Here is a 24,365-nt window from a genome sequence, read left to right on the forward strand (position 1 = left end):
GATGAATAGATAAAGAAATGTGGTATATATACATGATGGACTATTACTCAGCATTAAAAGAGAATAAAATCATGGCATTTTTCATGTAAATGGAAGGAGTTGAAGAATATTATACTAAGTGAAGTAAGCCAATCCCAAAAAAACAAACACCAAATGTTTTCCCTGATATGAGGATGCTAATCCATAATGGGGATGGGAAGGAGAGCATGGAAAGAACTGAGGAACTTTAGATAGGGCAAAGGGGAGGGACGGGAAGAAATGGGGAAGGGGGATAGAAAACCTGGTGGAATGAGGTGGACATCTTTACCCCAAGTACATTTATAAAGATATGAATGGTGTGACTCTACTTTATATACAACCAGAGACATGAAAATTTGTGCTCTATATGGGTACTATAAATTGAAATGTGTTCTTCTGTCATATACAACAAATTACAATAAATAAATAAATTTTAAAAAATAAATAAATAAAATGAGGGCTGTATTCTGAGAAGAGTATTCAATACTGCCTCCAAAGTTCTCTTGTGTGAGTCATTGTTCTCTGATGCCTCACTACTACTACTTTCACTGACAACAGAATAGTATCACTATTTCCAATATTCACAAGGAATCAAAAGATGCAAAGATTTTTCTACAAAAAAATATAGTGGTGGTTTATGCTTTAAAATTAATTACTGCTAGAATGATGATTTCCCAATATGAAAAGTTCTTTGTGCCACTATTTTTTGTAAATTGTAGAAGATTGAAAAAATAGAAAATTACTCAAAGATAGTCTATTAAAGCAATTACCAAATGGACATTAAAGAGATAATATCACATGAAGAATAATATTTTTTTTAATTAGTAGTTCAATTTAAAATTGAGAGGCATTTTTAAAACAATAGTATGTTTTCTAAAACATTGACATTTTTAAAACATTTCCTGTAACACTAAACTAAATTTAAAAAGTAAAAAAAAAAAAAACAGGGTGAAATATGCTTTTTGAATTATAGGGATATATAAAAATTTTATTGAACATTAAGATTAATAAAACTCAAATATTTTTAAAAATTCATTGATATGAAGATTTCGGGTTTGGGGTTTTTTTTTTTTTGGTGCTGGGGATTGAACCCAGGGCCTTGTGCATGTGAGACAAGCAGTCTACAAACTCTATCATCATCCCTGATATGGAGATTTCTATAAGAAGCAAGTAGTTTCAGTTTCAGTCAGCCACAGACATTCAGCAAGTGTGAGTAGATGTAAATGTCATGTGGTAAGAAACCTCATATATTTTTGAGAGAGCAATAATTGTGTGATGTTTACTGCAGTGTTCCTCCCCTGCCAGCACTCACTTGTGTAGAACATTCATACACACATATAGACACAGTACTCACGTACATGAGTCTACACACAAGCCTCATGTGGTCCACACTCACATACAGGGATGTATAGAGAAGAAACAGATATGATGTTCCTACTCATGATTGATTGGTAGGTAGGTAGGTAGATAGATAGATAGATAGATAGAGCGAGCAAGCCATCCTATTGTGCTGATGTTAAAACTACAGTCTGGCTTTGTTTTACAACTGAATCTACATTATTCCCTGGACTTTGGTATGTTTTTGGAGAATTCTGATTTATTTAACATTTCAGGACATATAAATATTGATATTTTGGACTTCCACGAGGCACCAAGGCTTTTGACCAGCAACTGCTACATGAAAAGTAATTCTTTTGGTTCCTCTTTTGGTTTTTTTGCAGTAAGTCTGAATTCTTAATGAAGAGAGTAAAATTCACCAAAACTCTCTGTTACCATCACCATAATATAAACTTAAGCAATTGTACAATATTTTAAATGATGAGCACACCCACTGATTTGGAAGGTCTGAGTCTTCTAAAATACTCACAGTCACCAACTTCCGCCTGGTTTGAAAGAACTATATTGGTTCCAAAGAGTGCAGATCTGGCTACAGTGGGTCTTTATGAAAGAACACATCACCTATGACTGCTCCTAAGAGTCCCTGTTAACCCTCATATTTCTTAACTGGCACATTTCATGTTGTGACATTTCTGCATAACTAGAAAGATGTCACAATTAAACACAATTAAATAGAATGTATTTCTTCTTCATCTATGTTTCAGTTAGACTTCATTCTTAGCAATAAACACAATGAGTCATTGATTATCAATTATGTATGTGTGTCCCTATGTAAACTCCAAACTCATGCTGCAGAGGGACAGTGATCCATTCATCTTCCCATTATCCCTCTAGAGCAGTTGCTGACACAGAAAATACATGAACAAATGCTTGTCCTCTTTCAATGAATCAAATAGGAAGACAAATTTGGATAACGAAACCACATTCTATAAATGATAAAATATTGTGTGATTTTAGAAGTAGAAATCTGCAAAATAATTCTCTATAGATTTATTAGTTATATGTATTTCAGTATGTCACATGCCATTAAGATGGTTCATGAGTCTGTATCATACAAACTAATGATCACTGACAACGACATTTGGCTTTAAAAATTTGTATTGTCAAGTCATGAGCAATACATCCTTACAATCATAAAAGAACTGAACAGTTACATCAAATTAAATTTTTCTGGTCACTTTGCTCTTAGAGTTTGTATGAGTATGAATTAGTTATATAAATCAAAAACATGAACTTATACATTCACTTTTCAAACTGTTAAAAATACTGAGTGAAAAATAGATTTGAACATTAACATTCTATAGATGTTTTAATAGGAAAAAATAGAAGTAGTATGTATTTGGTAGCAAATTGATAGTCAATGACACAGATTTTTAACTATAGTTCTGTCACTGAAAGTACATTTAAACATCTGTAAATTATTTATCAAAAAGAAGGACTTGTTATTTCTTAATATCTTCATCCAAAATTCGTCACAAAGTTTCATCTGAATATTACTGCTATCTATCAAAATGAGGAAAAGTTCAAGCTATCATTTATTAGAGGGCAAAATGGGAAGTTAAGACTTAGCGTGGATGGTGAAGGCAGCAGGTGCCCAGGCGTCAGAGGGGAGCACAGAAGGAGGGAATAGGTGCTTCCCGGAGCTCCCTACCTTGTTCTTTTCCTGTAGTTCACTGTAGGATGTCTTGAAATCAGGACCTTGAAAACTTTCACTTAATCTGCTTTTCCTGTCCAGGAGCTTTTCCATTTCTTTCACCTGGACCTTTAGCCTTCTATTTTCTCTCTCCAATCTTTGTTTTTCAGTTTCTAGTAACTCTCTCTTGTCCCATTCCAATGTATTTTCAGCCTGTATTCTCTCTAGCTAAACACAGATTAAAAAAAAGAAGCAGCATGTGACACATGTAATTGTCAAAAGAGCACAAAGAAGCAGCATGTGATGGACAGCAATGTCCCTCTCTCTCTCTCTCTCTCTCTCTCTCTCTCTCTCTCTCTCTCTCTCACACACACACACACACACACACACAAAATGTTCAGGACATGTTCATTTAAGGAACTTTAAAAAGAAAATTCTACTTGTTTGAAAACTTGAGTAAAATACAAAAGCCCTATGTAAACATTCCTATCATCTTGTCTCATGTTACTAACTTTGGACCTTATTTGTCTATTAAACGTATCAAGGGAAAAACAAAAACTGTTGACTTTTTGCCCGAAATTCCCATTCCCAATGATGGAATTCATCATCACTGGGCAGGCCCTATAAGAAATGCTTAAAGTTCAACATCTGGAAATGAAAAGATGATAACTACCATCATAAAATCATATTAAAAATACTCATTGGCAAAGTGGATACAAAAGAAGGAGAAGAATCCAACCTTATCACTGAAGAAAACTACGAAGCTGCAAAAATAAAGAATAAGATGGAAAGGAAAGATAATATACAAAATAATACAAAACAATTAAAATGGTTAGAAAGTGGTAAATATTTGCTTAGTTACCTCAAATGTAAATGAAATAAATTCCTAAGTCAAAAGGTATAGATCAGTCAAATGGATTTTAAAAAGAATCAAGCATGCATTCCCCTAAGAAACTCTACCAGAAGAGCCACTCATGGACTAAACATAAAAGGTTGGGAAAAGAGTCTCCATACAAAGGCAAATCGCAAGCAAGGAAGAGTAGCTGTATTTACAGCAGATAAAATAGACTTTAAGTCCAAAACTGTAAAAGAAAACAAGAGCACTACATAATGACAAAGGGATCAATTCAATAAGAGGAAATAATAATTAGAAACATATGTGTACCCAATAACAGAATTAAATAAAGCAAATGCAATTATACCTAAAGGGAAAGATAGACAGACTCAAATATAATGATATTTGGGGATTTTAATACCCCTCCCACATCAACAGACACACCTAGACAAAAAAAAAAAAGTCAATAAATAAGAGGGTTAAGTTAAAAAAATTAACAAACATCAGAGTTAAGTGACACTATTCACCAAATGGGCCTAACAGAACACTGCATCCAGCAGCTCCAGAATTCATATTCTTCTAATCAGCACAAGGTACATGCTCCAGGATAGACCAAAAAAAAAAAAAATTGGTCTCAAGAAGTTCACAACAAATCAAAACATTGCATGTGTTCTGTGGCCACCATGGAATAAAACTAGAAGTCAATAGTAAAATTTAAATATTGTGTGTGTGTGTGTGTGTGTGTGTGTGTGTGTGTGTGTGTATGAAATAAACAAGCTCCTGACTTACCAATGAGTCAATAAAGAAATCAAAATATACATTCAAAAATTTCTTGAAATTAATGAAAATGGAAAAATCAAATACCCAAACCTATCTGATACACCAAAAGCCATATTAAGATGGAGGTTTATAGCTATTAGCAACTCAGCAAAGAAAGAGAAAGATTACAAATAAACAACAACATAACTTAAGGAACTATAAAAGAAGTAACAAACCGAACTCAAAATGAATCGAAGGAAATAATAATGATCAAAACAGAAATAAATGAAAGAGACTGAAGGAAAAAAGGAAAGAAAAGGAAGCACAAATCGTAAGTGAAACCAAGAGTTGGTTTTAGAAAAATAAACAAAGTTGATGAATCCTTAGACAGGATAACAGGAAGAAAACGGGCCTGAACCGGCAAAATCATAAAGGAAAAGACAGACTTCCAGTGGTGCCAGTGACAAAGGACCTTAGGGACTACTATGAACAAGTGAGTGTCAACACATCCGAGGGCCTGGAAGAAGGGCCAAGTTTCCGGACACCTGTAACCTGCAAAAACCGTTACCATGAAGACAGAAACCCCAAGGACCCATAACGGGAAGCAGGGATAGCTCAGTAGTGAAGAGCGCTGCAGAACCTGCCCAGAACCTCGGGCCGGCGGAGGCAGAGCGCGGAGGCAGAGAGGAGCCCAGGCAGAGAGGAGCCCAGGCAGAGAGGAGCCCAGGCAGAGAGGAGCCCAGGCAGAGGGCGGAGGCAGAGGGCGGAGGCAGAGCGCGGAGGCAGAGCGGAGCCCAGGCAGAGAGGAGCCCAGGCAGAGAGGAGCCCAGGCAGAGAGGAGCCCAGGCAGAGAGGAGCCCAGGCAGAGAGGAGCCCAGGCAGAGAGGAGCCCAGGCAGAGGAGCCCAGGCAGAGGGCGGAGGCAGAGCGCGGAGGCAGAGCGCGGAGGCAGAGCGCGGAGGCAGAGCGCGGAGGCAGAGCGCGGAGGCAGAGCGGCGCGGCCCAGCCCTGGGCACCGCCTTCCCTGGGGGCCACTCCTCCCTCGGGCCAGGCGAAGGAACCCTGAACCGCGATTACAGAAAAGCCCGCGGAGCTGCGTGGACACAGCTGACCCGGCGAGAGCGCCCTGGGGGCGGCGGCCCGGTCCGGCCACGACGCCACTGTGGAGCGGCTCCCCGGAGCCAGCGCTGTCCCCTCGCAGCTCGGCGGCTGTGGAAGGGGGCCGGGGACCCGAGGACAAAGTGACCAGTCTCCAACCAGAAACTCCCACGGGGCGCCTGTACCAGAGAGACTGAGGCGGACACGGCCTCGGGATCCCTAGGGAAAGTTCCCCCACGGCCGCTCCCAGAGGGCGCGCGCCTGGCCTCTCCCTGTGGCGCATGCGCAGCTGCTCCGGGCGGCCCTGCCCTCGCAGGTAGTTTTAGATTTTAATAAATCTGAATAGATGTGCCCATCATTTAATATCTGTTCATGATCCATATAAAAGTTAAAGGTCCTGTGAAAATAAGAACATCATCGAAAGTATAGGAGTTTTATTTAATTTTCATTTTGTAAAATGATCTGTCATATTATTTTCCAAGAATCACATGAAAAATCCATCATCTTAAGAGCATTCATCTAAAAGCAAGTTAAAATAATGAAAAAATAGACACTATTTTATGTTTTCATAGTTTATTTTTGAAAATTCCAAGAATTTTTTAAGTGAAATGGCATCCCACTAATTTTCTTCTAATGACTAAGAGAAAATCCTAAAATATTTTAAATCTAACCCTATAATTTTAACTAATAGTATATTCTACTGTTATATGAATTTCAGATGATTCAATAGAAAATATTGAAAAATCTTATCTGAACATTTTAATGTAAAAGTATATTCTTATAAGCTCTGAAATAAGTCTTGATTTAGTGATCTTTAATTTTATACATATTAAACAGTGAAAAAAATACATAAATATCCAGCCTTTCTATTTCTTTATCCAATATTTATTGAGTCTCTTTTATAGATCAGAAACTAAAAGAAAAACACTGAACATAACATTTTCAAAATACAAATAAATGCATAAGTAGAACTTGAAGAGTTTCTAAGAAAGGAAAAATTCCTGCGTGCTCTGGGAAAGAGCTGCATCATCTGGGTGATGAAAGAAGGCCATAGGAGAAGTCTAAGGTATAAGTCAAAACAGCAGGAAAACAAATTCAAGGGTGGAGCTTCACAAGCAAAGCAGCCAAGAAAGAGATTTGAATTTCCTGTCGAATCACAGAACATCAGGTGAGCATATTGAACAAGAGACCCCAATTCACTAAAAGGAAGTGTGGATCGAACAATCACTTGAGTTGTGAAAATGAGATGTTTTGATTATTCCTAAGCATAGACTATTGGGCATTTTCTAAACATTCATCTATACTTGATTTCCAGTGGTGGTTCTTGCTTGATACCTTTGCTTTCTAAAAAACAAAACATCTCGATAGTCAATTCAAATGCTGGCAGATCAAAATAGTGTATTAATTTTTAATCAAGCTTTATCCAAATGACAATCATTTTGTAAACAATCCTGACCAACTGAAAAAAATCCTAAGAAAATGAACTATATGGCATTCTGTAGGCTGGAGGAAGTTAGTTAGGATCAATGTGGATGTCCAATAGTGAATGTGCAAATACTCAGAATTTTCATTTCATTTCATAAATCAGACATAAGACTTCATTGCACATGTGATTTTATAGGGAAGAGGCCAAAGGAAGGATGCTTTCCTGTGTCCTAGCAGTAGGAGGTTGTCATTCTTACTGGACTCCTGATAAAGAGCTATGTAGGTATTACTTATTCTAACAATAATCCTGCAACATTGGGGCTCCAAGAATCAACAGACAGTACCAAGGTGGGCCAGAAGTCCAGGCACAGTTCCTCTAAAGTTCTTCAATTATATTCCTGCACTTGATGCTAACAGATAGATGCAAGCATATCCTCTTACAACAGTAACAACCATATTCTCAATTCACTGGGTTGCTCTATAAGAAAGGTTTTGTTTGCGTTTGGCTTTGTTTTGACATGTTTAAGGGTTTTTCTTCTTTATTCTGTCTCTTTCTGCCAGCAAACAATTTAACAGAGAGAAAGTTTCTGTCAATTCAAAAGTCTGGCAAGTCAAATGTAATTTGATTCATATTATTGAAGTCACCCCCTGTGTCTTTTAACTTTCTTTCTCTAAGCATATTTTAGAATCACAAATAAGAATTGCAGAAACTCCCTTCAAAATGAAAAGTCTACTTCCAAGCTGTCTATAGTTAAATATAGCCCAGTGGCATCGCTCTTCCTCTTTGAGCAAAAATCAAGAGCACAATAAATGATTTAAGTGATATGTGACATCTCATATATTTTAGTTACTTTAATTTCATTTTAAATCCTTGGAGAATTTGTAAAAGTAAAAACTGCTTTACTAGTTTGAAACACATGTGGACTGATTTTAAATATAAAAGTGAGGCCAAAATGCATTTGATATTGAACATAAATCAAAAACAATACAAACAAACTTTTAAAAGCACATCTATCTCTAAATAAGTCAGTATGTTATACTTTAGGATAACAAAGGGAAGTGCATTTATGGAGACTTTGACTAGGCTCAGAAAAATAAAACTCACCAACTTCACAAGGTAAAAACACTAACTTGTGTTTTATTTCATTGATTTTGCAACAATCAGGCCATATCTCCAAAACCTAAGCGATGTTACAAAAGTTAATACCCAAATAACGTCTCCATTTCCGTGTAGAAGTTAATAATCATCTACACATAGTGCTGGAACTAGGCGAAAAGTTCAAATAAACAGGATGCTATTATCCCTAAACATGAGAATTAGAGAACAACAAGAGCAAAGTCTCAACCTAAACCAATGAGGAAAGTAGGGCTTTTGTCCAGAACAGTGATGTGCTACAGTGGATCTCTGATTAATGTGGGAAAGTGTGAAATTTTACACAATCAGTACGTACAGAACTGGGGAAGTGAAACACAATGGAGCTTGTAAAATGTAGATTTGTTCCAGTGATTATAGGAACCAGAAATTAAGGTCAGGTAATCTCTAAGTGGACTTCATTTTATCCAGCACTAACTATCACCTCAAGTGTGTTGTACTCCTAGGAAAAGCAAATACACAATGCTTGGCAGATCTGTACTAGGAAACGAATATATTACAAGAACGTTGCAATTAAGCACGAGCAGTAGATATTTTTTGTTTCAAAAATCTCTCCTAAAAACTTATTTTAAAAAAAAATAGACAAGCTATCTTGCCACCAATGTTGTCAGAAAGGGCTTCTCAGAGGTTTTGTTGAGCACTCCCAGAAACTGAAGCACATGAACCTGATGATACTTAGCTGAGACAGTCTCATGCTAATCCATATGTGTGTTTTATTCTAAAGAATTGACACCATTTCAGATAGGAGTATTATTGTCTGATTACATTTACTCTCATGGTTCAGACTAAAATACAAAGTTAATTATTAACACTGAGTTGTGACAAGAAAACTATTTCTACTGATTTACAAAGGGGTAAGTAGTAGGAGAAAAGATAGTAAACAGAAATAAAGCTTTAGGATGATGCTACAAGATAGAATGAAATAATGGCAAAATTCTGAGTATTCTGTAACTCATCACCTTGTATCTTACAGCTTTGCCAAGAATGACTCAGCATACCAATTTTGCATTTTAAACATGTTGTTTTTGTAAGATCTGAGATTGGAGGGAAATTTCCCTAAAGACATATATTAACAAACTCTTTCAACAAAAACATAGTGAAAAATTTAAAATATTCTTGTTAATTAAATCAGAAATACACAAGCATTTTATGTCAAAATTGTTTGTTCATAAAAGAGATTAAAATTGTACAAGTTAATTGACTTCATTGATCTTTAAACTAAGCCCTTTTTACTGGTTTCTCTACGTAGCACTGAGTTAACAAGGACAACTCTGTTGCTAAATCAGTTTTCTGTATGTGTGTGTGTTCTGATTCTGGGTTTAATATGTTATTTGTTTGGTTTAACTATTGGTACACAAATACTACTGAATTTCATATATATGTATATATATATATATATATATATATATATATATATATATACATACACACATACACACACACACACACATATATATATATATATATACACACACACACATATTTTTATTGAATACATACATACAATTTATCTTATACCCAATAACATCTCTAAACTACAAATGATATTTTGGAGATGACTTTGTGCTTTCTAAATAGATAATTACATCATCTTTGATAATTGTAATTTTGCATCTTTCCAATTCTTATGATTTATTTGTCTTCTTTTATTGAAATAGCTGGGACTCAAAGTACCAGCTTAAATTAAAGTGATAGCATGCTTCTAATACTTCAACAGTAAATAAAATTATTTGATCTAAAATTTGCTACTCTACATCAGGTTTTAAAAGTTCATTTTGATTCCAAATGTGCTAAAGTGTTTTTCTCTATAATCATGAATTGTCTCAGCAAGTGCTTTTAAGATAAGTACATAATTGATTTTGCTTTTACTCTGTTGAGTATGGTGATACACATAACAAATGATAGAATATTATATTATAGCTTCCATTCTTGTGACAAAGAAATTTTTTAAAAATTCACTAGATTTATATTAATACTATTTGTATTTGATTAATAGTTTGCCCTGTGTTTTTGTGTAAGTTTAACTGTAACTTTCCTTTCTTTCATTATGCTTCTATGAATGCAGAATTACAGTTGAACTAACAGAATGAAAAAGTTGAAAAATATTTTTCTTCTTTTCCCTTCTCTAGAATATGTTCTATGTTCTATATGAATACAATTGTAATTACCTACAATAAATTATTTAGCATAACCATAAAGCATTAGAATGTTGGAGTTTTATTGGGATAAAAGCTTTAATTTACCAATTTTTAATTCAATTAACTTACTACTATAAATGTATTCAGGCAAAGGTAAGTTATATTGGATAAGTTCTATTTTTCTGGTCAATAATTTATTCCACATAGATTTATTTTTATTAGCATCATCTTTTAAATCTCTGCTTTGTATAAAAGGATATCTCTTTTTAGAAACTAATATTTTCTAATTATAGCTTCTTAGTTAACATTGCTTAAATTCCATTTAAGACTTTTTCCAAAGAACCATTTTCTGGCTTTGCTATTTTAGTGAAACTTTTTTTGGTATTTTTATTCATTCCTAGCATTGTCTTTATTTTCCTCTTTCAGCATTCTCCAGATATTTTTTCAACATCCTTTTACTAACTTCTTAAGTAGATAATTATTGGCTCATTAACATTTCTGTCTTTGTTATTTGGTGATTTTGAGTATTCCAAGCAGCAACTGTACAATGAGATTTCAAAAACAATGCATCCATTAGTAAGAGGCCTGTGACTAACACTGGAGAGATAACTGGGAGGCCTGCAGAGAAGCCAAACTGATTCTGGACTGGCATTGAGTCAGGAGAAATGGAAGGAAGGGAAGGAGGACAAAGGAAGGGTGGAAGCTTCTGAGACTTGGTGCAGTCCAGGCAAAGCTGGGTGAGGCCATCAAGGTCTAGAGTCAGAGGGACTTGGCACCTGCCAGGGCTAGCCTACCTTCCTTGGGCTAGAAGTAGCCTGTGGAAAGCAGAGTCTCACCGGCTGGGTTTCAGGGTGCAGCAACCTGGGTTCTAGGTTATTCATACTCCCTGTAATTGAGAGATGAGAGGCACTTTCTCATGCTAATATACACAATGATGTATTTTATATGATGTTCCTGAGCTCTGTGGCATCCCTGAACATTTCAATGTTTTTTTCTTTCAGTCCTAAATTCCATTAAATTTCTTTATTTGTTCTATGGGTTACTTAGATATCTGTTTTCTAATAGTAAAATAAATCATTTCTTAAATTATATTCAGTAACCAACATAGATGACTGTCTTTGTTTTTAAAAAATAGTATCCTTTTGAAACTCTGTAGTTTAAACCAGATCAGAGCCTAAATCTCAATCTTTTCACCACAGTCTCTGAAGACGGAGAATGACAAGAAGTAAAATTACTGGTAGTCCATACCTGCAAACCCAGTGAAGAGACTTAATCTACTTGGAGCTTTGACTTGTACCTAGAGGGGAAATAAATACCCAAGAGCAGCAGAACATTTTCTGGACACCACCTGGGAGCAGTGAGTGGGAAGTGGATAGAAGGTGAAACACAGGAGGGAGAACTACCTGCAAAAGAAGTGATATCACCATCACTGTGCGTGGAGAAAGACAGAATCGGGCCTGAGGCCCAGAGGATGAGATAGCACCTGCTGCAAGGAGCAGGGAGGGGGCTTAGGAAGTGCAGGGAGCTCTTCTGCAGGCTCCTTGGTATTGGACCTCCAGCCTGCAGAGCTGCAAAGTAGATGTCCGTCACTTAAGCTACCCAGTCTCTGGCATTTTGTAATGACAACCCAAGCAAATTGATGGACTACTTTATCATGACAGAAAAAGGAATGCAGCAACTGTACGAAGCTATTAAAAACAGAAAACAAAATGAGAAAATCTTTCAGCTTCTGAAAATACTTCTCATAAAACCAACACATGACAGAGAAAAATAATAACATACTCCAACATGAATTAAATTAAATCAAGGAAATGAAGATGTTTAGCACCCAATATTTCCAATAAGATAAACCAGCACTCTTTAGAGAAACACTTGATTCCGAACCTGAAGCAAGAAATACAGATGAGTCCAGAATATCCTTGTGCCTAAAACAACTGAGCACTCAATGATTAATTGGTAAATATAACAAAAACAGTTTCAACTTAAAAGGGCTTCATATGGCTATAGTTGGAACAATTTGAGAATCCAAAAGAGAGCTGGTTTCTTACTCCATTCAAGCAGCTATATCAAACTACCACAAACTGGGTACTTTATAAAACAATAGGACATTACTTCTCACAATCCTAGAGATTGAAAAGTCCAGGATCAAGGAAGGTTTCACATCTGGTGAATGTCTGCTGTCGGCCTCATAGATGGTAGCTTCTTCCTGTGTCATCTCAGAGCAGAGGGGACCAGCCAGCACTTTGGGGGTTTATAAGGATACTAATCCCAGTCAAAAGGGCGTTTCTCTCTTGAACTAATCACCTCCCAAAAGCCTCACCCCAGAACCATCCCCCGAGTGGTAGGATTTCAGCCTGTGAACTTTGGGGGCACAAATACTAGACCACAGAAGATAATTGTTCATTAATAACAGATTGAAAAGATTCACTCATAAGTCTATAACATTACTCAACAGAAAAAGAGAAAAATAATGAAAAATTAATTTAAGTAGGCAGGAGAACGCTTGTTAATTAATGTAACATAATAGTAGAACTAGAAATTTTGCAACTACCAATTATGATAATGCTAATTACTTCACATAAAGATCACCAATGAGTGTCAAAATCATTGGATACTATTTTTGAAGAACACAATAATATCCAAGGTTATCCTACAAATCATTCACTAATTTCAAATTGAGTACAGTTTTATATTTGAGAAAGCTGAAGCTCACATCTTAACCAAGTGTTCACATTCGGCCTCACTAACAGGAATCATTGTATTTCTCTGAATATGAAGCAGGAAGGTGTCATTGTAATCCATTCATTATTCTCAATAAAATTTAACCTCAGTGTAATCTAGTTTTTCCATCAAAAACTCTTACCCAGGATGGTTTTTCCTGAAGGAGACATTTAGCAAACTCTTGGTGAAGAGGTCCTCTGGCATCCCAAAGGTAGAAGCCCAGAGTACTGCCAACTGTCCTATGTTCATGGGGCAACACCAAAACATGTCAGTGGAGCAGAGTTTGGAGATCTCTGTCCTAGGCTTAACTTTCCTGTCTATAGGAAACACAAGACATAGAGGAAGAAAAGATACTGTCACAGAGGTCACCCGTTTATGCAGCCAAAGTGACTGGAGAGGTCCATAGCTATCAGTTCTCTCAATCTTGTAGGAAGAATCTCAATTGTGATACAGAGTAGTGAGCAGGAGTGTATGATAGAGAGGGAAAGTATAGATCCAGCCTAGGTATTATTCAGTAGATGAATAGATAAATAAAAAATGGTATACATACACAATGAATTATTACTCAGCAACATGAATTGCTGACCTTCTCACCAGTGCCAGAGTCCTGCTTCCAAAATTTCAGTTACATTCTTGCAGAATTAGACAACATTCTTTTTTATATATAGAGAGATTTTTTTAATATTTATTTTTTAGTTTTTAATGGACACAACATCTTTATTTTACTTTTTCTTATGTGGTGGTGAGGATCGAACCCAGTGCTCTGCGCATGCCAGGTGAGCGCCCTACCGCTTGAGCCACATCCCCAGCCCAAGACAACATTCTTGATTAAAAAAAAATGCTTTCCCACTGTAATGTATAGATAGATAATGACTAATGTGTTTTTATTTAGTTGGTAAGGTTAAAAGCTTAGGATGCTTTACAAAAAATACAATTTTAGTTTTGATAACAACATTGAAAGTGCACTTAGGTATGACTGTATATCTGTAGTTGAAGTATTCTCTTCTAGAAGAAGAATATTTCTCAAGTGTGAGTCCCTTAAAAAGATCGATTACTCAAATATGTCAGTGAGCCAGAGTTCAACGCGAACATTTGTCCAAATTCAAAAACAAATGTCAATGTCTATGGATCGATTATGTAAGAATCTTCTGCTCACCTGACCTTTTACAGAAAAGTTCTAGACATTTATGGGAGAGGAAAGAATTCCCCAGAAGATTTGATAAAGGTCAAAGGATAAACTTGAGTGCTATTTGAAATTTTGTTTCGGGTGATTACATATGACCAGAATTCAAAATCATTTGTGAGAAAAGTTTAAGTGGCTCTCGTCTGGAAGCCGACAGGTCTCCTTGGAGTTGCCCAGAATACCTGTTTTACTTTGGCTCCCCATCCCACAGGTGGTCACCTCCCAGAGTAAAAGGGATGGGAGAAGGAGGGGCCTCCACTCGCCCCTTCTTCCCTGCCTCCAGTGCTGGCCACCAGGTCAAATAAAGGGACGGGCTGGATGGAAACCAGGATGAACCATATGTAGGGACATGAGGAGACCAGGCTGCTGACCCTGAGGAGAGGCAGTGTAGGACCAGTACAGGAAAGTGACCAGGACTATCAAATAGCCTTATAAAAGTCACAGTGCCATAACAATGACAGCAGGAAAATGATGAGCTTCTATGAGCAAATTATTAGAGACTAGAAACAATTTGTGGGGGTCCTTGTGAAATCAGTGAGTATCAGATTAAATAATAAGGATACAATAAACAGGACATTATGAATTCTCCTGATCAATGAATAAGATTACGTATTATAAGGGACAACAAGTAAGTGTCATATCTTTGAGATATGTTATTAGCTACCTGAAATTTTTTCCCAGAACAAGATTTTCTAGGGACCCAGGGAAAAAACATTTGTTTTATTAGAAAAAACAAGCATTGAAAATGTAAAATGATGCAAGTGTCTTAAAGCATATGTTGGGGATATTTTTAAGCTTATTAAATAATTTAGGTTTTTACATAAGAAAGTTCAACAGAAGGCTTTCTTCTATTTTAAAATTAATTTCGACTGTAGGTTCAGATCACTCTTTTGTTGTTTTTAGAATCCTGCTTTCTATAGCCACATCACAGGAATATATGCTAATGATAGGTCTTCTTACATTTCTATTGTATATGGAAAAAAGTATTCCTCGATACTTGTACACATATTATGGGTTTCTACTTCCTACCCTTTATACTGCCCTGAGGATTTTCGAATTTCATTCTTTACTTGCCGCAGCCCGGCTGGCTGAAGCAAAATAACCAGGGGGGTGAGGAGCAACTTGTGTAGATTGATACAGCAGGAGTAAGAGCCGTTTATTGTAGGACCTGAGCGATATTTATACATTCCACACAGCTTATCTTAATTAACATAAACTAGATACATCAGTCAACCAATTAGGAATCTCCACACTTAATGGCTCGTTTTTGTTACTTTACAAATTACTCCCTCTGTCATTTTGCCAGGTGCCATCCTGACTTGTTTACAGACTCTAACATTTACTTATTTACTATTTGTTGCAAATTAATTGTATCTTCTTTCCAAAATTTGGTATGAATAAAGAAAGCAATACCCTGTCTCAGATTGGTTATCAGATAATGTATTAATAACAAAAAATAAAAATATAATTTGTTTTAAAAATAAAAATATGATGCTGCTGAACATTTAATGTTTGTGTGTGATTTGTATAATATCACACTTCTCTTAAAGTGAGGACCCATCTTCTCCTGACAATGGCTTGGACACACAATATGGCACTATGGGCTATGATATGTCATCTATGAAAACTATTATACTGATCCTTGATATATAAATGGGAATAAATTTTTTGAAATTAGTTTAATGATACATTTCAAATGTCACAAAAATATGCATAGTCTTAGATACATTTCCTCATTCATTCAGAAATTTATTCAGGAGACCTAATTTAATGAATTATATAAGAAGAAAACAGATTCTTTTCAAGGACAACTATAGTAATGAATAACAGAAACTTGTATTTATATTCATATAAATGTGGCACCTTTTAATTTTTGAAATAGTGTGAAAAGTTTTCAATGAAAAGTTTACTTTCCACTTTCCTCTTTCCAAATCCCCCACACAGGCCAACTCTAACATCTTAACAGAGAACACGGTACATAGTCTGTCTGAATGTTGTAAAGAAAAATTTACAGATGCTCTATACAATTTACTAAATTGTATGTATTTTGTTATATATTTTTAACTTACTGAACTTACACAGTACCTTAGATTATCCTTTGCATAGTTTTCAATAATATGGAACATTCCAAATGGAAGTAAAAATTTCCTAGAAATACCAGTGATCCCAGAAAACTATTTGTGGATATCATTTATAGATGACATTCACTTGACATTGAGTTTCCCCAGAATTCTCAAAACACTGTTCTAGTCCTTCTTACTTAATTCAATTCCCTCTTATGTTTCTTAAGTTATTTTGTGAACTAGAAAGAGATTACCACAACTGGTATTTTTTTTGAGATTTTGTATGAATTAAAGTGCTTTGTTCTATATTTTATTGGATATTAGATGCAAACAGAATTCTAAGATGTAAATCATTTTCCTTCAGAGTTTTGAAAATTTAGTTCCATTGTTTTACAGTTTCTGTAACTTCCAGTCTTCCTCTATAGAAAGTCAAGCATAATCACTGGCTGGCTTCAAAAGAGGAAGAAAGGGATCAGTGATTGAAAACTTCTTGCACACATTTCAACCGATGCTATTCAATCCTGCCTTGAGTCCTGCTATTTCCTATTCCTGTTACTCTGCAGTTTTGAAGAGAAAGTACAGGGACATGTCTATGCTCAATTTGCTGGATGTAAAGGATTAATCTTCTTTGGCTTCTCTTGAAAATGAGGCAATCCCTTTATCAGGCTTGTAAGATTAACAATTAGCTTTTTGTACTAGATAGAAAGGAAAACCCTAAAATAAAATACATGCTTGAAATAATGGTGATATTCTGGGTTTACTAAGGAACTAAATCGAAAAAATGGATTAAATGTGTCATTCATTTACCCAATTTATATCTAATGTTACCATAGACCACTTTTGATTCTAGAAATAAATCAATGAATAGAGTAGAAAGAATCCATCTGCTTAAATGCAGGGCTTGATGTGAGGAGAACAACAACAGGATATTTCACCACCAGTTGCCACTGTCTTGGCTCATTTCTCCACCAGCATTTGGAGCTTGAAGATTAAGCAAATGAGAACAATCAAACTTGCTTAGGAGAAGGATCATATAAATAAAGTATTGGCCCAAAGAAATGCTGGAATTTTCTGGAACTTGTCATTTGCTTTCTTTGTGTCACAACACATGAATTTACAATATTTGTGTGACAAAAAAGTTTTTTGTTTATTTGCATTTTTTTTCAAATGCCTCTAATTCAAATTTTATGAAGTGAAGCATGCAAAGTCCATTCTTGCAGTGCAAATTATGATTGGTTCTTTCAGGACACTTAATGATTTTTATTACTGAAATAATAATGTGGTTAAAGGCTTTTAAAATTATTTTTTGAAAAAATGAAGTTTTCCCATAATCACACATTGCCTCCTTATGTGTTCACAGCATAGAAGGCATCTCTCTCTCTCTCTCTCTCTCTCTCTCTCTCTCTCTCTCTCTCTGTATGTGTGTGTGTGTGTGTGTGTGTGTGTGTGTGTATATATATATATATATATATATATATATATATATATATAATACTAAGCAATTATATATAATTTCTTAGTATTCTAGGAGAGAAAAATTATGTTTCTAAGATAAGCAAATAAACTAATTACAAAACAATAAGATAAATTAATACTTAAAATATTTATTTAATTTTTGGTGGTATAAAGCAGCATCTTATGGTGATCAAAGTAGTGTTGGTTAATTCTAACTCAGCCATTTGCCTTGGACATGTCACTTTATGACTCTGTTTCCTGCTGTCAGATTTTTTAAAAAGAAAAAAATGTATATGATACAGTATACATTACAATTCACTAAAGAAATAGAATGAATAAATATATATATATACATATATGCATACATACATATGACAGTGGGAGGGAGGCAGGAAAAAGAAGTGGGTAGAAGGAAGATGAGAGAGAAAGAAATAATGAATTGGCTTACAAAATTTGGAGACTATGAAGATTTCTGTAGCCATCAAGTTGGATATTTCATAATATTTGATGTTTCAGACTGTGCTAGTCAGCTTTCATTGCTGTGACCAAAATATCCAGTAAGAACAGCATGGAGTTCTTTACATGTCTCAGCATTAAAAGAGAATAAAATCATGGCATTGCAGGTAAATATATGGAGTTGGAGAATATCATGCTATCATGCTAAACGAAGTAAGCCAATCCCCCCCAAAACCAAAGGCCAAATGTTTCTCTGGTATGTGAATGTGATCCATAATGGGGGTGGGGGCAGCATGGGAGGAATGGAGGAACTTTGGATAGGGCGAAGGGGAGGGAGGGAAAGGGAAGGGGCACAGGTAGGAAAGATGGTGGAATGAGATGGTCATCATTACCCTAAGTACATGTATGAAGACACGAATGGTGTGACTCTACTTTGTGTACAACCAGAAAAACAAAAAACTGTGCTCTATATGTGTGCTATGATTTGAAATGCATTCTGCTGTTATGTATAAGAAAAATCAAAATAAATTTTAAAAAGAACAGCAAGGAGGAGGAAAAGTGTATTTGGGGCTTACAGTTTCATCAGTTCAGTCCGTGGTCGGCTTACTCCATTGCTCTGAGCCTGAGGGGAGGAAGCACATCATGGCAGAAGGGTGTGGGGAGGAAAACTGCTCAGATCCTGTCAGTCAGGTAGCAGAATGATGGATGGAGACTCCAGGAACAAAATATAAATCTTAAAACCCCACCCCCAGCACCTAATTCCTCCAGCCATGCCTCACCTACCTACAGTTATCACACACTTGATCCCTTTAAATTTGTAACTCATTAAATGGATTGATCCACTGACAAGGCTTCAGCTCCATAACCTAATCATTTCACCTATGAATGTTCCAGCCTGAACAGAGAAGCTTTGGGAGAAGACCTCATACCCAAACCGTAACACACCCCACGTCTGAACATTCAGAAGACTGATGCCCCAGCTCCCACAGTCGTGGCCACATTCTCAGTCTTTTAGTTTTCAGTTTTCTTCTTCTTCTTCTTCTTCTTCTTCTTCTTCTTCTTCTTCTTCTTCTTCTTCTTCTTCTTCTTCTTCTTCTTCTTCTTCTTCTTCTTCTTCTTTTTTTTGGTCTCCAACAGATTGGAAAAGACTCACCCACATTAGGGAGGGTAATCTTCTCTACTCAGTCCGTCAGTGAAATGTTCCCCTCATCCACAGCACCCTCACCCACACACACACACACACACACACACACTCAGACAAGTGTTTCCTCAAAAGACTGGGAACCCCATGGCCCAAACAAATTGGCTCCTGAAATTCACCATCACACCACCTCACAAGATTGATATGCTAAGTAAATGAGATCTGAAGTGTGAGGTACTTAACAAGACACCTAGAACCATAAAGCCTCCATGAAATTTACTATAAATACCTACTGAGATTCAATCTGAAGAAAAACAGATTTCAATAGTCACTTATGCACCTCCCATTACTTTTCAGCATTTACTGCAGAAGTGTATCTATTATGTAGCTTCTCTTCCTTTCCCTTTTGGCCTGAGTTTTCCCCTCTGTCCCCTTTCATGTCCAAATGGTGTCCTCCACTCATTGGTTGATAAAAGTTTTCAGAAGAATAATTGTTTTGATATATCACTGCTCTTATTTATTTCTGTGGCTAAGCAATTTCTATTGTAGAGTTTTCTAGAAAGACTAAAATCAGAGACTCGATTTTTTTTCTCTTTTCTATGATATTTGAATCATTGCTAAACACACAGAAAAAAAAGTCCCTCAGGCTATAATACTCAATTCCAGAACAGCTGTTTTGAACTTGAACAAATCAATATTAAAAATGAAAACCAATATGGTTTATCACTGTTAAAAATAATTGTTCCAAAAGCCACTCCACCTGCACCTACCAGGATGAAAAATAAATCAAAGTTTCACTGATTCATAAATGTATAGAAATTATCTAATTAACATCTTTGTGCACTGCTTTAGATATTTAAAATACAGAAAGATTTCTAGTAGTATTTGAGAGAACAATCTTACTCTATTAAAGAAGTATCAAATTCAATGAGATGTAGAGGCCACTGAATTTATTCAATTAATCACTGAAAGTAGAGTTATTCTATGAAAATGAGACTTATCTTTATTACTTAGTTGTCTACTTATTATTTTTTTTATATTCTTATCTTTTTTTATATTCTTTTAGGGAAAAGATTACCCTTATATATTTGTATTAATAACAACCTCAGTCTTTCAGGCTGCTGTAACAAAATACCATAAACTGGGCACTTTATAAGCAACAGAAGTTAACAAATGCAAGAATGAGATGCAGTGTGCATGGTGTCCAATGAGGACCTGTTTTCCGTTTCATGGATGGTGCTTTCTCCGTGAAAGCTAATAAGGTAGATGAGAAGAGCTAGCTCTCTGGAGAGTTCTTTATAAGGCCACTATTCTCATTCTTGAGGATCCTACCCTAATGACCTAATTACCTCCAAAAGGCCTATCCCTAACTGCTTCACCTTGGGGTTAGGAATTCAGGGTATGGATGGGGGGGCACAAACATTCAAATCATAATGATGACCAATGGATGCAGTCAATTACAGAACACATCAAACCACATTCCAAATTCCAAATGAATCTAAAAAGCAATTTCCTCCCTCCATTTTGACTTTTTCCCCCTAAACTCATAAAGGTTAAAATAGAAGCCTCCCTTTCTTTATTATCTGCTTTATCTTTTCCACATCCATTCAATGACCATTTGCTGAGCACCTATTACAGGTTAAACATCCCTAATTTGAAAAATCTAAAGTCCAAAATTCTCCATAACCTGAAACTTTTTGAGAGCACAGTGGAAAATTCCACTCCATTAAATTTGTTTCATGATAAAATTATTTTAAAACTTACTTTTAAAATTATATAAACTTACTTTTAGGATTTGGATATAAGGTATATATGAAACATAAATTAATTATCATGCTTAGGCTCAGATTCCATCTCCAAGATAGATAGATAGGTAGATAGATATTTTTCCCCTAAAATTTGAAAAAAATATCTGGAGTTAAAAACATTTCTGGTCCAAAGCATTTTGAATTAAAAAAATACTCAGCCAGTATAATCCAGTATAATGCAGAATGAAGGTAAGAATTCTAGCATCTAAAGTGACAGGCCTTTTTATGTCCTGTTTTTATTAACTTGGGATTTTGGCAAAAGAAAACAAGTGCAATTGCCCGTTTGGTTTAAGGCCCATATTATCAGAAGTTCTGTTTGTATGAAAATATGTTTCCCAAGGGAAATGTTTTTGAGAATAATAATGGGAAAGTTCTGAAACAACTTCCTCTAAAATGTAACAGAATATTTATTTTACTAGGACTTTGTGGCTTTGTCAAACACAACTGTACTCTAATGGTTTTAGTAAATTGGTTTTGAGTTCAAAGCTTTGGGAGGAATGGTTGACAATGAGGACAGGGAAACGTAGAGGGCATCTTGGTGCAAATGTGTCGTGTCTGACTGTGGCCCCGCAGCAGGCATGACACGTACTGTGTGCCCTCAAAGGACCAGAAACACACAGAGAGGGTGAGAGCTGGAGGGCATCACTGGGCAGGTCTTGTGGAGGAAGGTCTTCCGTGGACGGTGCTCTGGGGTGGGCTCTACAGTGTGCAGGACTTTGAAGAGAAGTGGACGAACCTAAGAAAACCTATCATTTTAAACAGTTTAAACTAATGTAATCCCTTCTATTCCCATCATGTCATCCAGCAGAAGCAAGTTAAAAAAAAAAAAAAAAAAACTGCTAATGGCAATAAACTTCAGATTGTAATTAAGTAAGTAAACTTAGCTAGAGACCTTTTCCACAGACATGGCTCAAAAAGAATGCCTACTTTTTTTTTTTTTTTTTTTTTTTTAGTACTGGGGACTGAATTCAGAGGCACTAGACCACTGAGCCACATCCCCAGCCCTATTTTGATTTTATTTAGAGACAGGGTCTCACTGAGTTGCTTAGCACCTCGCTTTTGCTGAGGCTGGCTTTGAACTCGAGATCCTCCTGCCTCAGCCTCCTGAGCCTCTGGGATTACAGGCATGTGCATCACCACACCTGGCCAAGAATGACTACTCCTGATGGAATGTCTGAAAAAAGAAGTTTTAAGGACTTTAATGCACTCCACATGGTTCACAACTTTTCTTGAAAGAAATGTATCATTCAAGACATCTGATAATTCCTGGATAAATTATCCCACAGGGTTTCACCCAGTATTCAAGTTTGTATCTATCAGATTTTAGTGAATGCAGGATAAGTGATAGTCTCAGCCCTGGACAACTACAGTATTTACGCTTGTGTGTACCTAGTGCACGGAAAGCATATCCATCTGTGACAGTGTGACTTTCAGTTTCCCCTGGCTGTTGTTTTGCTCTAAGGGTTTACTTGTACCAAATTTCCTTTTATAGATTTTGTTCCCTACGTTCTGTAAATATGAACTCGGAATGTTTAAGTCCATATCACTAACAGGCTTCTGAATGAACCTCTTACAAATGACAGTATCATGTGTCAAAACTGTGTAATCATTTCTGACACATTCTTAGTGTTCTCAGCAATCTAAATCTCTTTGCTAAAATGTGTATATCAGTAAGAGGAATCAAGGTATGAGAGATGTACATCATTTCAGATCAACACCTACTGTGACTATCTCAGAAAATTAAAGTATAATGATACCAGAGTTCTAATCATGCAATACCTGTTTAGTCAAAGATGATATTATTTAACCGTATCAGTAAATAAAATCTCCAGTGTATCATCTCTGATTTCTTTTTTTTATTATTAGTTGTTCAAAAAATCACAAAGCTCTTGACATATCATATTTCATAGATTTGATTCAAGCAGATTATGAACTCCCAATTTTACCCCGTATACATATTGCAGATTCACATCGGTTCCCATCCACTTTTTTACATACTGCCATACTAGTGTCTGTTGTATTCTGCTGCCATTCCTATCCTCTGCTATCCCCCCTCCCCTCCCCTCCCCTCTTCTCCCATCTTCTCTCTCTACCCCATCTACTGTAATTCATTTCCCTCTCTTGTTTTTTTTTTTCCCTTTCCCCTCACTTCCTCTTATATGGTGATTTTGTATAACAGTGAGGGTCTCCTTCCTTTACCATGCAATTTCCCTTCTCTCTCTCTTTCCCTCCCCCCTCTCAACCCTATTTAATGGTGATCTTCTTCTCATGCTCTTACTCCCTATTCTGTTCAGTGGACCCAGCTATTGCCCTTCTCGGAGCATCTCTGGTTTCTGACTAAGCCAATCCTCCTACTCCCAGGCCCATCTGGTATGTAGCTTCAGTAAAGTGGGAAAGGTGCCCTTAGGATTTTGAGGAATACCACGTCCCTCCCTGAAGGCAGTTCTTTGAGGGCAGGACCATTTCTACCACACTCTTGAATTATTAGATCCTAACACATTAGGTACCCTACAATATTTGAAGTATTAAAGAGAGAGTTCATAATTTAAGAAAACATTTTTAAGATATTTTTTTTCATTTTTAACACAAATAAAAACATTTTTCTGCCTTCAGCATTTTTCTTCAGCTTAAAATAAAAATGGTGTGTTCTTCAGATTTTCAAAGTATTCCTCACATCAACATTTCCTAACATCTACAGTAGTACAAGAGGGCGAGGAAGGGCTTTTTGTTTCACCATCAGTACTCAAAGTGCCCGCCTTCTGTAGTGTTGATTTCCTACTACTGACCTGCAGTCTCACTGTCTCTTTTCCTACCCTCCGTCACATGCCTGCCTCTGTACCTCACTATATGAAGGCAGTTCAGCTTTCTCAGTTGACTGTCTCTTTGTGCTTGCACAGATCTCTCTACCTTACCTATCAGGCATGACACACCACTTTCCTCTCTGGCTTGTTTGTGTATCCACCTGTGGCCACCCTGCATCCCAAAGACCTCAGTGCTTGATCTTGACACCAAACCACCCTAGGGAGTCCTCACTGCTTGATCGCAGTATCAAACACATGGAAGATGTTGGAGAAGTAGTTGT

At 36.3% G+C, this 24,365-nt stretch overlaps 1 pseudogene; it reads right to left on the bottom strand.

Moving 5' to 3' along the window:
• The window catches only part of LOC143386122 (coiled-coil domain-containing protein 102B-like), a 186,312-nt pseudogene that overhangs the window by 93,550 nt on the left and 68,397 nt on the right, over nucleotides 1-24,365 (bottom strand).

This window comes from Callospermophilus lateralis, unplaced genomic scaffold, assembly GCF_048772815.1.
Source record: "Callospermophilus lateralis isolate mCalLat2 unplaced genomic scaffold, mCalLat2.hap1 Scaffold_113, whole genome shotgun sequence".
In the NCBI taxonomy this organism is placed as follows: Eukaryota; Metazoa; Chordata; class Mammalia; order Rodentia; family Sciuridae; genus Callospermophilus; species Callospermophilus lateralis.